The 6,000-nt window shown below is 41.6% G+C and overlaps 1 protein-coding gene across 9 annotated transcripts in view; it reads right to left on the reverse strand.

The window, feature by feature from the left end:
* The window catches only part of LOC126985981 (abnormal cell migration protein 10-like), an 89,130-nt gene that overhangs the window by 20,700 nt on the left and 62,430 nt on the right, over window positions 1–6,000 (reverse strand). Inside the window, exon 1 of one of the 9 annotated variants that reach the window (XM_050841671.1) lies at window positions 4,436–4,508. The exons of 4 other annotated variants lie outside the window; for them this stretch is intronic. The gene's annotated coding sequence lies outside the window, so the exon portion shown is untranslated. Of the gene's footprint in view, window positions 1–4,280; window positions 4,298–4,391; window positions 4,509–6,000 lie in introns of those variants that run through there. 4 more of the 9 variants (XM_050841672.1, XM_050841675.1, XM_050841673.1 and 1 more) reach the window with 4 other exon arrangements.

Genomic DNA, 6,000 nt, shown 5'->3' on the forward strand with positions numbered 1-6,000 from the left:
TCCTGAAGTTTATCATATGTCGAAGTGAGTTTGTTGATTCGTAATACTGTTGTATATACATAAAAACTCACGGATATGTAGCGTTTTTTCCATTCTTTTTTTTCTTTTTTTCGTTTTAGTGGAAAGAATATGTTTGCTGAGATTTTTGGTTTCGTAGACTTTGCTTTGCGTCACACAGAGTTCGTAAGTACGTAACACCCTCATATACTAATGCACATACACACACCCATAGAGTTTTAATTGTTTTACGCAGGAAGAAATACGTGGGTTAAGATTTTTGGTATTTTAGGCTTCGATTAATGTCGCACTGAGGTTTCATAAGTACTTAATTCTATCGTATGAACATAAACACACACTGACCTATAGCTTTTGCAATTTTTTATGCAAGAAGGAATATGTAGGTTAAGATTCTTAGTATTTTAGGTTTTGGTTAATGTCGCACTGAGGTCGTACGTACGTAATTCTGTCGTATAAGCATAAACACGCCCCAACCTAAAACATTTAATTATTTTTAACACCGTGGAAGGATGGAAAGAATACGTAAGTTAACATTTTTGGCATTGTAGATTTCATTTTATGCTGCACTGATTTGGTAGATACGTAATTTTGACGTACAAACGTAAACACACACATTGACCAATACTATTTTCATTTTCTTATGGTGGAAGGATGAAAGGAATACGTAAGTCGTCATTTTTGCAAGTGTAGATTTTGTTTTATGTCGCACTGAGTTTGTAGGTACGTAATTTTGTTGTATAAAACGTAAACACTCACTGATTGATAGCGTTTTCAATTTATACAGCAAAAGCAATATGTAGGTTAAGGTTTTTGGTTTTCTAGAATTTGATTTACGTCAGTTTATAGGTACGTAATTTTGACGTATAAAATGTATACACTCACTGACCTATAGCGTTTTCAATTTCTACGGTGGAAGGAATACATATAATGAGATTTTCAGTACTCTTGTTTTATATACCTCACACTGAGTTCATAGCATGATCTTCGATATGTGAGTTAAGTGCTAGAGCTATGATGCCCAGACAGACAGCTCTTGTTAATGAATAGTATGTCATCACACACACACAGCTCTCGAGTACTCTTGTGACTTAATAATTCATAGTTTGTGCCTCAATGTGTCTGTATATATACCTTATCTTCAAACAGGCTTCTCTTGTTAATGAATAGTATGCCATCACACAGTTCCAAAGTACTTTATGGTGTGGTAAAACTTTTGCGGCTTCATAATTCATAGTTTGTGCTCGGATGTGTGAGTTAAGTGGTGGAGCTACACCCAGATAGACAGACAGCTCATTCACAGCAGAATGGGCTCACACACACACAGCCCCTAAGTGCTGTATGAAGCTTAAGACTTGTGGGAAGGTTAGGGATTTCACATTTTCTGCTCGGATGTGTTTTTGAGTGCATATTTCTGCTACGGTTACATCAAGATAAACTGGCACCTTTTGTTCATGGGCAGATTGGGCTCACACACACACCTTCAGTACTGTATGAAGCTTAAGACTTCTGGGAATGTTAAGAAATTCATAGTTTCTACTTGGATGTGTCTTAGTATGAATAGATATCTCGTAACACGTAACTAAAATGCAATAAGACTTATGTAGCTTCAAGAATTCATAGTTTGAGCTCCAGTGTGCGTGTTTGAAGTCCATATTTCTACACAGACACAGATTTCATATTTCTAAACAGACACAGATACACACACAGCTCTTAGCACACATGCAAAATGCAGTAATATGAAGTTATATATGATGCTGTAAGGCTTGTGTGGCTTCAAGAATTCATAGTTTGAGCTCCAGTGTACTATGTGTTTGAAGTCCAAATTTCTACAGACACAGATACACGCACTCAGCTCTTAGCACACAGATAGAATGCAGTAAGGGAGAGTTGATAAGTACTGTGTGATGCTGCAAGACTTGTGTGGCTTCAAGAATTCATAGTTTGAATTGCAGTGAGTGTGTTTGAAGTCCATATTTCTACACAGACGTAGATACACACACACAGCTCTCGACACACAGGCAGAATGCAATAACACAAAGCTATATATGAAGCTGCAAGGCTTGTGTAACTATGAAAGAATTTGCAGTGTGGGTTTTGATATGTGTTTGAAGTATGTCTTTCCGGCACACAGACACAGATACACACACACAGCTCTCAGTCCTCTGGTGGAATGGGGTAACACACACACACACACACACATACACACAGAGACATACTTTCCCACACTGTGCTGATATTATGTAAGATGTTTTTTGGCCATTGCAACCACCCTTCACTTCTTACTTTCTTTATTTTTGTCTTCTCTCTCTCTCTCTCTCTCTCTCTCTCTCTCTCTCTCTCTCTCCCCCCCTTGCATCCCTTCCTTACAAACACTACATTATTATTATTATTATTATTATTATTATTATTATTATTATCATCATCTACTACTGTTATTATATCAATTTTTCTGTCTTATTCCTTTATTTATTTATATATTTCTGTCTCTCTTGTTCCCATTCACATCAAATTCCTTCTCTTCCCTCCTTTATCAATTCTTATATGTCTTCTTTATTAATACTACTGAACCTTGAAGTATATCAGTTCTAAAAAGGTAATAATAATAATAATAATAATAATAATAATAATGTATATAATGTTTGTGAGAGGATGCAATGAGAGAGAGAGAGAGAGAGAGAGAGGACAGTGCAGTCTCATTAGTAAGCCTCCACTTCTCCTTCTCCATTCCTCCTCCTCCTCCTCGGATAGCAACAGGCTCCTCCACATCTCCACTGTTCCTCCTCCTCCTCCACTTCTGTTCTTAGTTTCTCTCTCTCTCTCTCTTCTTTACTCTCATATCTCTTTCCTTCCCTTTCTTTCCCTCGTGTGTGTGTGTGTGTGTGTAGCAACAGGCACCTTCTTACACTCTTACTCCACTTAATTCTTGCACTCTTCCTTACTGTGTGTACGTGTGTGTGTGTGTGTGTACCATGCACTGCGCAACATATAACGGTACTACTGTGTGTGCTCTGAGCGGTCACGGTGGCTGGCTGTGTACGTGTGTGTGTGTGTGTGTGTGTGTGTGTGACGTCAGCACTGCCAATATTATGTCAGCGTTTCTACTATTCCTTCTTTAGTATGTTTTCTTATTTCTCTTTCTGTCTCTCCTTCCTTTTAATTTCTCTTTATTTCTGTTCTATTTATTTATCTCATACAGTTCCTTCTTTTCATTTCTCTTTCTCTCCCTTCCTTTCCTTCTCTCCCGTCAACGTCAGCATCCCGTCAGCATCACTCTCACGTCACGGATAATCACGTCAGCATCCTTCTCACGTCACGGATATGCACGTCAGCGTCACTCTCACGTCACTAATGGTCACGTCAGCACTACTAACAATGCCATGTGGAGGTGATGTAGTCTTCCACACTCTCCATATCGTCTCCACAAGCTGTTTCTGAGGCTATGTGGAGTTGATATTCTCTCTCCCTCACTCTCCACAAGCTGTTTCTGAGACTGTGTGGAGATCATTTGCTTTTCTCCGCTTCCACATCGCATCCACAGTCTGTTCCTGAAACCATGTGGAAGTAATTCGCTCTCACTGTCCACAGCTTCCACACACTCTCCACAGTCTGTTTCTAAGGCTGTATGGATGTAGTTTACTCTTCCATAATCTCCACAGCTTCCACATCGCATCCTTCCAATACGTTATCTTATACGCTATCACTGTACACGTTATAATCTGCCTTCATGACTCTGTGTGTGAAGATGGAAGGCCTTGAATACGCAAAATAACACCAGTAATACTCTACGATAGGTTCTTATGTGCTTGTGTTTCCAGATATCTTTCCTTCCAACACGTTTTCTTATACGCTATCACTGTACACGTTATAATCTGCCTTCATGACCCTCTGTGTGAAGATGGAAGGCCTTGGGCACGCAAAATAACACCAGTAATACTCTACGATAGGTTCTTATGTCCATAGATCTTGTGTTTCCCGATATTTTTCCTTCCAACACGATTTCTTATACGTTATCACTGTTTCCATTGTCACTGTACAGTATAATCTGCCTTCATGACCCTCTGTGTGAAGATGGAAGGCCTTGAACATGCAAAAATGACACCAGTAATACGCAACGACAATTTCTCATGCCATGAAAGCTTGCGTTTCCACCAATCTTTCCTTCTAACACGTTTCCATACACTGTAACACTATTTCCACTGTGTCTTAAGTACCGTACATGATATTATTGGTCATGTGGTGAGGTAGAGAGCGAAAAGGCTTACACTGTGGCCTACGAGACACTTTCCCCCTGTGCTTGAATATGCCTTTATCTTTCCTTCTAACACGTTTCCATACGCTATACCACTATTTCCACTGTGTCTCTAGTGCCGCACACGATATTACTGGTCATGTGGTGAGGTAGTGCGCAAAGGCTTACACTGTGGCCTACAAGGAGACACTTTCCCCCGCCAGCACGGAGCCACGGCGCCTACTGCTGTACTACTCCGGCCCGCTGCCACACACACCCACACATGACATTACCGAGTGCCATGTGGAACTTTAACGCTCTCTACCGCATCAATTACCACATCCACACTTGTATGGAGGTTGTATGATGGTGGTGGAGGGGATAAGGCGTGCGTTTGAAGTTACTGGGATGGTTAGAATTGAGGTTATGAGGTTTTACGAGAAATAGGTTCGTGCTGGCAACCCCCGAGGCGTATTCCCAGACGCCTCTATCTCTCGCTCACTCACATCAACTATTTTCAAAGGCCAAAAAGGGGGTCAATCTGGTTCCCAGGAGTGGTTTTCTTAGTTCAGGGTAAAGACGAAGGGTCAAACTATCACTAGGGTCATGAAAGCACCTCTGGAAATGCCCGAAACGCCTACGAAAGTCCGGTCAAATATATGTGGTGTGTGAGTGCGAGTCTTCCACCTCGACCAACATCACACCGCGTCCTTGTCAGATGTGAACCCACGCCAACATTTCACTTCCATTTTTGCGTTCTAACCTCACACCAACCCTTAACCTACAACCCCAGCCTTTAAGTGCCTCAAAAACCCGTATTCCCAGCACAGAGGTCAGCAAGGAAGGGGTGTTGAGGGTAAGGGCGTGAAAGGAAGGCTGCAAAGTGTGGTAGTAGGGACATATGGTGACAACTTGCAGCTTGTGTGTGACGTCAGGGCTGAGAGAGACCATTCAGAGGGCCGTGTGCGTGTGTGTGTGTCCGTGTGTACGTATGTGTGCGTGTGTTCTGACTCACGTTCACGTCCTATTCTTGTTGTTGGTGTTGTTGATGTTGTTGTTCTTGACCTGTTTCTTTCTTGTTTCTTGCTATTCCGTTTTTATCATCTCCTCCTCCTTCCTTTCCATCTTCTCTTCCTTCATTTTCACCCTCTCCTTCTCTTCCTCCTTCTTCGTATTCTTATTTCCTTCTTCTCTTCATCCTTATCATCTTTATTCTCTCCCATTCCTTCCTCTCCTACTCCTCCTCCTCTTCCTTCTTCCTTGGCGTTTTCTTCTACTCTCCTCTTCCTCCTCCTACTTTTCTCTTCTTCGTCCTTCTTATAAGTGAATGAAGGAGGAAGAAGGAAAGCGGGTAAGATAAAAGATAAGGAGAAGGAGGAGAGAGAGAAGTGGGTGTGTTGCCACTTTACATCCTCCTCCCCCTCCTCTTCCCCTCCTCCTCCTCCTCCACACCTTGACTTCCGGTGGGCCTGGCCAGCGTGTACTCCCCCCCTCCCCCCTTCACGTGACTAACAGCCGTGACTCACTCATTATGACGCATATAGGTGTTCCGAAAAGGTAAATCTATAGGCCTACCCAGATGTGTCAAAGGGGACGTGGTTTTTCATTTTTTTTCTTCCTTTCTTCCTTCCCTCCCTCCCTTCTTTCTTTTTGTTCCTTCCTTCCTTTCTTCCCTCCTTCCCTCATTCCTCTTTCTTTTACTTTCCTATTTCTTCTGTTTTCCTTTTTTTTCCTTATTCCTTTTAATATTTTCC

This window comes from Eriocheir sinensis, chromosome 60 (genome assembly GCF_024679095.1).
Source record: "Eriocheir sinensis breed Jianghai 21 chromosome 60, ASM2467909v1, whole genome shotgun sequence".
Taxonomy (NCBI): Eukaryota; Metazoa; Arthropoda; class Malacostraca; order Decapoda; family Varunidae; genus Eriocheir; species Eriocheir sinensis.